Source organism: Clinocottus analis, unplaced genomic scaffold (assembly GCF_023055335.1).
Source record: "Clinocottus analis isolate CAN_PGR_092001 unplaced genomic scaffold, fCliAna1.0.p SCAF_14, whole genome shotgun sequence".
Taxonomy (NCBI): domain Eukaryota; kingdom Metazoa; phylum Chordata; class Actinopteri; order Perciformes; family Cottidae; genus Clinocottus; species Clinocottus analis.
The window spans coordinates 15,436,960-15,449,185 of NW_027175865.1; the positions used below are offsets into that span (position 1 = coordinate 15,436,960).

General features: G+C 46.8%; 1 protein-coding gene across 1 annotated transcript in view; it reads left to right on the top strand.

Moving 5' to 3' along the window:
- Positions 1-821: 821 nt before the first annotated feature.
- The window catches only part of fam49al (family with sequence similarity 49 member A, like), a 32,028-nt gene continuing 20,623 nt past the window's right edge, over positions 822-12,226 (top strand). The window contains exon 1 of the mRNA XM_068575224.1: positions 822-1,193. The gene's annotated coding sequence lies outside the window, so the exon portion shown is untranslated. The remainder of the gene's footprint in view (positions 1,194-12,226) is intronic.

Sequence of the window (12,226 nt, forward strand, 5' to 3'; positions counted from 1 at the left end):
ACCCCTCACAGTTAGGGCACTATGCCAGACTCATGGATAGTTTGACACCACACACTCTCACCCACACACACACGCACGCGCACACAAACACGCACATTAGTGAGAATCCTCATTGACATAATGCCTTGTGTACTAATTACCCCTCACCTTACCTCTTACCTGAACCTCAGCATAAGCCAACCTGCACTTTGCAAGTCTGCAGCTTCAAAGTGTTGTGTTCTAAGGTGACAGCCAACCTCAAATGTCCCCGTTACTTAACCTCTGAGCGACCGTTTGATAAATGCCAGCTCATTTATGCCCGTGGTTGATTTGTGCTGTTTTCACCGACAATAACTATAAACACCATCACACGCTCGCTGCCTCTAACCACAAATAAAGTGAGTTTCCTTCCCCTATCTGCAGCTCACAGTAGCGAGCGATGCTCGGCAGTCACCCACACAGTTTGCAAAAATACCCTGCTGCACATCCTTACTCACCATGATTCACTTTCACACCGTATGGACAGAACAAGTCACTCGGCTACTGAAACAATGTCAAACACAATTCAACTCAGCAGCACACACACACACGCACACACACACACACACACACACACACACACACACACACAGTGGTGCCCCCTCCTCTTATTGCCAGCAGGCTATAGTGGTAGATGTTAGTCAAAGGGGGAGGGGGTTTGGTGAGGACATGCTGCATGTGTGTGTGTGTGTGTGTGTGTGTGAGTGTGTGAGTGTGGTGGGGGTCTTTGTGCGTGAGTGTGGTAGGAGGAGAAGGGGAGAGGGAGGGGGGACATGGCGTTCTATTTCTCATAGACCAACAGCTGCTGTCTTTAGTGCAGAGAGAGCGAGCGAGAGGAAGAGGGAGGGCTGTGTGGCGTGAGGCGGTGCGTGTGCTCAGTGTTTAGGTGAATCCACAGCCCTCTGGCTCACAAGGATAAAGCAGTCTCTCCAAGGAAGACACACAACAGCAACACAAGGACCTTTTCCCTCTTTTTTTCTGCATCCTCCGTCTTCTTTCTCCCTCGCTTCATTCTCTGACGAGCCACCGGCGGCCGGCGTCTGCGTTTTGTCTCTTTTTTTTGTGCCCTTCTCTTTTGTTCCCCTGCATCCCATCTGTGGTTCAGCCTCGGTCCAGAGAGAAGGAAGGACGAGCAGAGTCCGAGGCATCATCCTCCCCTCCCGCACGCCCAGCCGGTAAGCTGAGCCAGCAGCGCTCCCTTCATTTTTTTTTCTGCCTCCTAATCTTATCTCTCGCCATCACTCCATCTATTTAGTTCTGGTAGTGGGATGGGGCCTTACAGTCCCACCCTGCACCTAAAAGAGAGGCTGGCTTTTCCTGGAAAAGGAGGCTGAGCCCGGAGGATGGATGTGGGTTAGACTCCAGACTGAGGCTGGTGGCTGACTGGTGCTTGGTTTAAAGAGAGAGAGAGAGAGAGTGGGGGGGTTGTTGTGCCTGTGGGAGAGAGAGAGAGGACTGGATGTGAAGGACTAGCGTGGTTCAGGATCCCGAGGGAATCGGGGGAGCGTGGAATTTGGCCCGACCATATCAATCCTGCGGGGCTGGTCAACCGGGGCTCGTCCTCTTCCACTGCAGTGCTTACAGCCGGAGCGGCACTGCCACAGTGACACACACACACACACACACACACACCTCAGCAAAGATCCATATGTTCCTCTTTGTATTCGCAGGACTCTCTATGGACTCCACGTATGCTTCAGTGTGTGTGTGTGTGTGTGTGTGTGTGTGCATTCAGTGATGGACGATGGCTTGGTCACAGGACATATGTGACATAGAAGCATCACAGCACATGCACAATATACATCGCATTGATGCACCGGAGTGTTCTGGGAACAACGTGGGGAGAATGCATGTCAAGCACGCCTCCTCGCCTTTTCAGCTCCATCATCACACAGGCATTATTGCAGGAGTTATTAGCATCACTACAAATGGCGTCTAATTTTATAGTGAGGTAGGTGTTGAGGTGTGTGTGTGTGTGTGTGTGTGTGAGTGTGTGGGTGCAAGCCGTCTCTGCAAACAGCCTGCTAAAAACAATAGCCCCTAGATTGCGCTGCTGATCAGAAGGGGTGGGTTCATGCGACGAGAGTTGGAAAACAGGGAGGAGGGAAGGAAGGGAAGGAGGGAGGGAAGGAGGGAGGAAAAAACTGAATGGAGGAATGAATGAATGAGGGTCCAAGGCTTCTCAGGTGTGTTTCGTTCTTTCAAATGTGACAAATGTCAGGTGGAGGGAAAAGGGTGTAACGTGAGGTGTTTGGACGGAGCGGGAGAGCAGAGAGGGTGAAGCTACACCTTGTGACTCTGCAGGTCTTCTTTGTGTGAGCGGGGGAATGTGAGAGAGAGAGAGAGAGAGAGAGAGAGAGAGAGAGAGAGAGAGAGAGAGAGAGAGAGAGAGAGGGAGAGAGAGAGAGAGCGATGCCGTGGATGGAGAGATGGATAAACAGTAAGGTGGAAAGAGAAAGCATGATGAAGTACTGTGGGTGTTGGAGTGCGTATGGGCGGGGATGAAAATGACAGGAGAGGTGTGTAAGTGAAAGATCTGGTCCCTGCCTATCCCTCTGTAATCTACTAATCCGTGTGAGTAGATTAAATGATGATTTACTGCCATGTTTACTTTGATAACACACACACACACACACAAATTTGGTTTCAAAGGAGTTTATGTTGTCGTGCATTTTTGTACATAGCTATACACATATTAATCAAGTGTGTGTCTGTGTCTATATAATTATACATAGTGCCGTCTTGTAATATCATACAGCTTGTCCATATGTATGAATAAATAGAGAAAAGGTATGTTTTATGTCTGTCATAATTTACTGTTATTGGAATTGCGCTGACATACAGTCATAAAACATAATAATATAACACACAGGCTTCACAGTAGTGTGTGAACATGCATCAAAATATGCAGATTTTAACCCATTTCCTTGTACGAATAAGCAGCAAGGCGCACGCAGGCAGCTAATGTGTGTGTGTGTGTGTGTGTGTGTGTTAATCAATGTGTGTGTGTAGGTCTGAAATGGAATGGTGGCTGCAATGGTATTTACTCTGCTGTTGCTAGGACACTCCCTTTGAACATTCTAACGGAGCCTTCTCATTGGCCGGCCGCGATGATGCAAGATTCCCTCATCCCAAATCTTTCCTGAGCGCCCATAGAAACATGCCCGTCTGCATTTCCTCCTCTCTTCTCACTCCTTCTCTGTCACTCTTTGTCTCACACCCCCTCATCTCCCCCCCCCTCTCTCTCGTCTCTCTTTCCGTCTCTTCATCGTGCACCATCTCCCTCTATTCATCGCTCCCGCTCCGTCATTAACTCATTCATTTCTCCCTGCTACCACTTTTTCTCTCCATCCGAGCCCCTCCGATTGGTCTTAATCAACTCGGTATACATTCTGTCACTTCCTTCCCCCCCATCGAGTCAAAGGATGCTCAGTGCAAAATGGTTTTGACAGCATGTGGCGGTGTCTTCCAGCGCCGCACAATCATTCTGTCCTGCAGAGGATTAGTGCCCCGTGTGTCTCACAATGTACCATTTCCTCTGTCCATGTGCAGTATCTTATTAGGTTGCCTTAGCATGTGTCAGGATTATCAGGTTTGACAAGGCGGAAGACAGGAGAGGGGGTTGGGGTGTCAAGGTGGCGGATGCTCTCTTTATGTTTCTCTTAATGCACTTCAAGCTTTTCTCCTCAACGATATGCACAGATATGTCATGCCAAAACTGCAATTATTAGGTTCAGAGCTACACAGTATGCGCCCCGTGTCGACACGTGTTTCACGCCGCCGATTTGTTTAATCTTATGGCTCCAGCCTGATGGTTATACATGTTGGGAGACTGGGAATAGAGAATGGGGGTAAGTGAGGAAAAAGAAGAGGATGGGTAGCGTTTGTCTTCTTCTCGCAGTATTTGTTGCCTTCGATGTGCCGTCAACACAGCCCATCAGGTGTAAAGCAGTGTAATGATCTCTCGCAGCCTTCAGTGAACTTGACATGGCTGAGGTCGCAGCAGAACCGTCACCGACAGTCTATGAATGAGGCACGAGTGACACGTCGATGACACGGAAACGTGTGCAGCTTGCTCCGAAGTGTCACGGTTCACGTCTGAAAACGTGTTTTATCCCAAAACAAAATTGACGTTGAAGAGTCGCTGATAGGACAGCCTGCAAGAGCAATTCAAAGAAAGAGTCGCATCAAATTGAAAGTTAGAGTCTCGAGGATATTTGCTGCTACTTGCGTCGTTTACTAAAGCACGGATGTTAATACGACCTGCTGATTTTGCCATGAATTTTTTTTGAAAACCCAAACCCTCTTTGATCAGAACATGTGGACGATTGCTCTTCTTGTGGATGGACAACCGTGTTGCTTTCAATCCTTTGATTAAAATACAACATCTTATATATGTTTCTCCATGTGGCCAAACCGATTTCCTCAACAAAAGAAAAGCCCGACAATCCACATTTAATCTTAACACTCGTAATCTTGTTGACTGGCCGACCCATCTGTCCAGCGCTAACATCTGTCTTTCAAACATCTGTCCCTTTGAGCTTTGATCCTCGCTGTTGTTGATGATCCTTTTTGTTTTCTCTTAAAGTTCAGAGGTCGGATCAGACCGGAGCAGCAGCAGCAAGCAGCAACCCGGGTGGAGATAATTTTGGAATTTCAGCAGTGAGCCGTCTCCACCTGGTAATCTCGTAGTTTTTAAACCAGTACTGTAAAAAATCAGGGATTACTCCGTCAGAGCAGAGATGATCCTGTTAAAGAGGACAGGGCGGCGTGACGGAGGAGCCGGGCGGTGGTGGAGGTCCTGAAATAGCGTGCAGAAGGTTATATCGAAGCAGGAAGAATATTCAGTACAGACAACTTTGTCAGAGCGTTGCAGACAGAAGAGAACTTGGGGATGCTGTCAGGATGAGGACGTCCAGCTGTACTATATATACTTTAAACAATAGTGCAACATTTTCAGAAATGCGCTGAGAGTTGGATGAAAAGATTAAAGTTCAGTCAGCGGCCAGTTAGCATAATTTACCAAAGGTAATCCACCCACCAGCACCTCTGGTCACTAGTCATCGCTTTGTGTCATATTTGTTCAAAAAACAGGAGTAAAAACTATTTCTTGGCTAGGAACTGAAACTTACTGAAGTCTCCGCTGGTTGCCCGCCAACCTCAAGGTGACGAGAAGACTCATACACTTATGTATTCATGACAGAGCTCTCGCGGTGCCGGTCGACAGGTTTTATTAGTTTTGTACCGAGCCAGGCTTTCTGCTTCCCCTGTTCCCTGTCTTTATGCCAAGCTAAGCTAACCAGCTACTAGCGTTACAGACATGCGAGTGCACCGATCTTCTTTCACAAAATGTCACACAGTAGCTTGAAGAGAAATGAACGATTCTGCTTGGTTTCCCGTTCACTGTGAATTTAACAATATCGTCTCCTGTCTCAGGAATGTTGTGGTGTCATTGGAGGAAGAGAAAAGTATGACATGCAAGGGATTTAACTCTGGACGTTAAGGTTATGAGGCACGCGCTGTCAAAGAGGACATAAGAGGAGAAAAAAGATCATTTAAAAGAAGAAAAAAAATCCAATTATCTATCCCACTTCGATATAAACACAACTTAAAACTCAATACTTGCTTTACAAGTTTCAAAATGAGCAATTCTTTAATTTAACACGTCTGTGAAGTAACTCACTGAACCAGCGAGAGAATAGATTTAGGAGATTTAATTCACATTGACAAGGGAGCCACGATCTGATAACTCTTTGATCACAAGACGAACTCTCGATGCCGAGTGGCACTTGTGGAAACCACTGAAAGGTCTGATTAAACTCTGTTAACATCCTTGTTACGGTTGTCCTGCAGAAGCTCTTTGAGTCTTTGTGATATTACATCCAGTAAGACACGCCGCGGTGAAGCCTCTCCCGCCTCTGCCAGTCTCCTTCCAACCAGACATGAGTCGGCTTGTCAATCTCTCTCTTTCCATGGCAATAAAAGAGGAGATGGTGGATTTCTGGATGTAATCAGATTACTCCAGATCTGCTCTCCGAGGACTTCCTACACTGCCATGGCCTGCTGTATGTTGATCAGATCAATTGATGTCCACTAACGTCAATAAAACAGCACAAGCACCCGCCCTCTGGTCATATTTAAGATCAATAACCCCAATTCAATGGGAAGATGAAGTCAATTTAGGCCGATGGATTGCTAAAAAAAGCAGAGCGGGAAGAGAGGAAGCGAGACAGTATTGCAATTAGTGTGTAATAAGTGAAGAGGCAAAATATCTACTTAGCAATGCTATCTGAATCGAGGCTCCAGCTCTGTTAATACATTCTGCTGGATAATATAACTGTTTGATGAGTGAGGCTTGGGATGAATACACAAGCACAAGAGAGGAGCCCTTTGACTATCTCACACGGAAAACAGAGTGAATTTAGTGCGAGAAGATGTCTGTTGAACTGCGCTGATGATCATCTCTCAATGTTTATCTTTTCTTCAGTGATTCTCCAGTCACGGAAACCAGGAACAGCAAGTCTGTCAAACTCTGGAAAGACAAATACTTCAAGGCTATCAGAAGGCTTGGTCTCATGCCTTTCCAAAACCAAATAAATACCGGCTAACGAGCTAAGTAGCAGCGCTACTTCCACAACCGAAGCAACACATCACGGATAAACAAGAACGACACTCTCATCTCAGCCGAGGCCGACAGATCTCGCGATGTTAACGGAAGTTATGTGACGGTTCTTCCTCGTGCTACACGGTCTGAAAGGTATCTGAAAAGTTAACCCACGAGGTGCAAAACGGTCGCAAGATGGTTGCAGTTTGGCATCGATTGGTTCAGGTGAGGAGACGTTGTCGGGCAGCGAGTCTCTCAAGTGTTTCCACAAGAGTTTCCACGAGCTTTTGCAAGTCACTGGTAAACATAGACCGCTACAAGTTTCATGAATATGAGGCTAGTGGTTTTTCTGTCACCCTGCCGATATGACAGACAAACCCAAAACACACACTCCTCAGCAGAGGTAAATACAATATTTACCCGGGTTTATTTCAGGAGTTAGGCATCTATTGTGTAGTATCTATTGTGTGAGTCCTGAATAGTCGTCACCTATATCAGAGCCGAGGCTAACGTTAGCAGCTGTGTCGTCGAATTTGACACGGCAGCAACCCCTGCCAACATCTCAACAACAATCAGTCCTCATGCTGAAAGTGAGACCATTTTTTTTATTAAATACTGCCAATACAGCATGAATATAACCAGCACAACCTCCAGGTTGCTCGTCACATGTCTTTCTGGAGAATAAGCAAAGCCAGAGGCTGCTCTGGTATTTCCACGCCATCAGTTCGAGATGGATCACCAACTGATGAGGAAGAGGAACAACCGGCTTTTGTCTACGTGTGAAGCCAAGGATCAATAGTTTTAAAAATGTACCAAAGGTGCAGAGTGACAGGATGATCATTGTTGGCGTTTGTGAACTGCACGTGTTGTGAAGCTTGACAGCAGAAACCAAGGAGGGTCGGGCTTAGTGAACACTTCATTCTCATTTCAGTATCATCTCTGTTTTTGTATATTGCTATATTTGTGTGTGTGTGTGTGTGTGTGTGTGTGTGTATGCCAGATCGGCCTGGGGCGCTGGCGACCATGCTTGTGTTCAGTGTTTGATCAGGCTTGTGAGACGATACACAAACACTCTCTATGTCTTTTTCCCTTTCTGTTACACTAATGAGTTCAGCTTGAGCCAGGTAGCATTCTTCTTCTCCATATATATCAATCTGTTTGCACCAAACAACAAAAAAAAGAAGAGGTATGCAACACAAAAATAAATCACTGGACAGAAATAAACCACAAAAAAAAACCAGCCAAGATCTCAAACTTCCACACAAGGGATCCACCACCACGTCCCAAATCGACTTTTCCTTCAGTTCCTTCTCATCCTCTTCCATCTAAGCGTCACCTTGAGCCCATACATCACATCCGCAGACAATTTCCTCTACTTGAGAGCTGCTGCTATTCTGCCCCCCCCCCCCAGGAATAGTGTAACACGGCATCCTCCGCCACGCGAGACACACTGCAGCGCGGCGTGATGGAGCACCGCCTCCGTCAAGGACGAGGGTGGGCGACTCCGACGCACCGAGCTGTATTTATAGATTCTGGGTCACGCTGGTGTCAGAGGTCACTCCTTTCATTCATCCTCTGTGGTCATGTGCTGCCGTGTCCCACTTCCACACCACGTAGTAATAGTATGTCTGCAGATACTATTACAGTATGCACTACATACAAGGATAGATAGTACACCGCTTTTTCTCATCAGGCATTTCTGTCGTCAGTTTAGTTTCTAGTCTTTCTTTAGTTTGTGTTGGCGGCTTTCCGTTGAGGTTGTTATTTAGTCCGTTACTGTCAGCTGGGATATTGACGTCTATGAGCAGTTAACTTAAAGTTGGTCACATTGTAGAGCAATATGCTTGGCTGTTGAGTCATGTGACAACCGCGTTGCCATTTTGGATTTTTCTCTCAATCATTTTCTCGCTCTGGCACAGGAAGATGACGTCATCGTTCTCAGTCTCACCTACAAGACTCTCATCAGGGTCAGTCATTTTCCCAAGCAGGGAAACAGCCGTCAAAGTGCACAACGCCAAACCTTTTGGAGTTTCAGAAAACTCACAGAGGACTTGGAGGTCTACTTTAGAGAAAGCGAAAATGCTTCTTTAGAGATTTGAGACTTTTGTTCTCCAATATCACTCTCATCATATCACAGCGTTCATTTACTGGCATTTATTCCAGTGTGCACAGATTATGGACATAAAACCTGCTCAGCTTATGAAAGAACGGGGGTTTGGTGCTTTAGAGACAAACAACAACATTCGCGGTACCGTTCTCCCTCGAATCGTGTGTTCAGTCCGTGCCACTACTATCTGCAAAAATCCAATAAAAGGTTTAGAGAGAGCCAAAAGGATCGTCTTTAAAAAAGACAAACAGTCTGCAGTCCGGAGTTTGAACACACCAGATCGAGAAAGTAGGATTTTAGATTTCTGACTGCTTCGCGATAAATGTGTCGTTAAAGGGGAGAACGACGGCTGACGTACAAGCTGGCACTGAAGAGGCCGCGGAAGTGGACACACAGACGAACAGACGGACAATGAACGGACTGAAGGAGTGAAGGATAATGAAGGAGCGATCACAACGAGACAGCGGGGAGTTGAGTTCAAACTGCCTTTATGTCCCGTTTTATGGACGTCCAGGCCGCTCACTCTGTGTGGCGATGACGCAGCTGAGTGCATCACCGCCAGACACACAGTGTCTTGTGTTCGCTTTCAGTTTCCTGTGCAGTGTGCTTGACTCAAAGCCAACAGCTTATGGAACTAACCACGCTGCTGAGTACATCGCCGCTACGTTGGCAAATAGCTCGGTGAGTTATTCGGCAAGATGGTATGACTTTGAGTGGATCGCCCGCGTACCTCGCGGCTTGTTTTTGGAGTTTGAAGTGTGTTTTACGAACCCTTACAGCCCATCAGTGTATAGACTGGTGTATTAGCCAATTGTGGCTTGTGTTTATTCGATCGCACACTGCGGCGTGCGTGGTTGCAGGCCCACCTGGCGCAGATCTGCACTCTGCTGAGTGCACCTTTCTAGTTCAATTTGATTTAAGTCAAACCAGTTCAGCGCAAATTAATTCAATTCAATTCCAGGTGGATGTAAACACACACAAACAGACACACAGACTGTACTTACAGCTCTCTGCAAACACACACACGCACACACACGCACACACACATGCACCCTGACCCACATAAAGCAGTGTGTAAGCAGTCCATCAGGGACGCAGAGTTTCGAGCTGTGCAGACGTATCTCGCTTCTCTTTGTTTACAGATAGCAGGGGGTCAGAGAAGGACAAGGGAAGGGGGGGGGGGGCAACAATCGCAGGAGCGATGACAGCAACACAAGGGTATGCACATACACACATCCACACATCACGAGCCCCCATGTGAGTGCGCGTAGACCCCTAAAAGCCTCCAGCGCTTCCTTTGATAGCAGCTAATTGGCATCCCGCATCACAAATAAGGATAACAAGCGCTTATACTGTACATCCATTCACTGTCTGACAGCCAAAGCTCTGAGAGGAAACTGCTGTTAAAACCGCAACTCAAAGCTGAATTATTATCCCAACTCGGCTTTTCCAAGGTTCAAAACGCCCGAGAGCCAAATTGTGGTATTTAAATATTAATGGCTGCATTAAATATAAGGCATATATTCATTTCTGTGGCGGAGAAAAGAAAGAAAACAGAGCATTAAAACAGAATTTTACTACCCATAATCTCTCACGCTGGACCGTCTGACAAACGGGATACTGCAAATAGCCGATGCAAATACACATAATGCATTATGCACCTTCGTAATAGCTGCACAATAGAGACATTAGAGCTGTTTTTATCCACATCTGAGCAAATAAGCCTTGAAATCTATCAGTTGCTGCCTCGTTCTTTATTTTAACTGAAAGAACGATCAAACTGAAGCTTGTTCACAATGAAAATGGATTCAAGTACCAGCTTAAACGTGCCATACCCTAACTCTCTCCCTCTCTCTCTCTCTCTCTCTCTCTCTCTCTCTCTCTCTCTCTCTCTCTCTCTCTCTCTCTCTCTCTCTCTCTCTCTCTCTCTCTCTCTCTCTCTTTCTCTCTCTCTCTCTCTCTTTTCTCTCTCTCACTCTATCCACCTCTTTCTCTTTGTCAGCCTCGCAGCACAGAATCACAATGCTCATTTGCAATCGCCCTTTCACGAGGCGCCGTGCACTGGACTCTGTGTCCGTGTGTGTGTGTGTGTGTGTGTGTGTGTGTGTGTGTGAGAGAGAGAGCGAGAGGGAGAGAGAAGGAGAAGGGGGAGGGGTGATGCTGAAGAATCGTAACCTCCTCCTTTTATTTTTCTCTCTTTTTTGCTCTTTGGCGCTCCATCCTTCATCCTCACTCTCAGCCAATCTCCTCTTTTCTTCCTTTTTGCTCCTCACCTCAGGGAGGAGGGACGGCGGTATCTATATCTGTGTATGAATGAGTGTGTGTGTGTGTGTGTGTGTGTGTGTGTGTGTGTGTGTGTGTGTGTGTGTGTGTGTGTGTGTGTGTGTGGGCCTGAGGCAAATCGGCTGTAGCGTTCCATCGACGGTCAATCTTTTTTGGTGGAGCTGGATTTGACACTGCCACCTCCAATTAGACTCCTAAAACTATCTCTTTGTCAACGCTCCTCCTCCTCTTCCTCCTCCTCTTTCTGTCTTCTTCTTTCCTGTTTTTTCCCATCCTTTCTTCTTCCTCTCCTCATCTTTCCTGACTTCCTTGTTCTTCTCATCTCCTCCTCTTTCTTCTCCTCTCCTCTCCTCTTCTTTCCTCTTCTCCCATCTCTTTTCCTCTTGTCCGCTGTCCTTTCATGTCCTGTCTTCTTATTTCCTGTCCTCTTCACTCCCCTTCCTCTCCTTTATTCTTCCTCTCATACGAGGCCACCGACTTGAATCTGGACCTTTCCTGTCCTTTAATTCCTCTCCTCTCTTTTCTGTCTTCTCCTCTCCTCTCCTCTCTTCTCCTCTCCTCTCCTCTCCTCTCCTCTCCTCTCCTCTCCTCTCCTCCCACAGATATGTCCTCAGTATATGATCATCCATTTTCCTTCCCACTCCTACCAGCATCCACATGATACTTACAACGATGTACAGTAAACACACTGTGCATTATATCGTTCACATATCCTCCAAACAAAACAGAGGATGATCTGAGTTTAGGTGGGTGTGGAGAGTTCATCCCTTTCTTTTGCCCTCCTATCGCTCAAAACACGTGTGTGTGATTTATCCGCAGCCTCCTGCTCTCATCTCTACCTTTAGGGAGAATATGCCGAGAACAAAGAAGGAGAGAATAGAGAGAGGATATAAAAGACCAACAGAGGAAGAGGTCGAAAGGGTGTGCGGCGAGAAGAGGAGTGAGTGAGCATGAGAGAGGGGTGACTTCAGAGAACGGACAAAGTGTTGAGGAAGAGAGAGAGAGTAGGAATAATAACCAGTGGGTCTGGACTCAACAACTAAACAGACAGATGTCTGCATACGATGACGCCGTCATCTTTTACTTTCTCCCTTCCCTCGGACCCTCGGACTCTCCCGCCATGTCTTCCTGAGATCGCTGAAGAAGCAACTACACATTGAAAGACTCTCTCTGACTGCAGAGTCGTCTAACGTTTGATTACCGGGACTCATGAC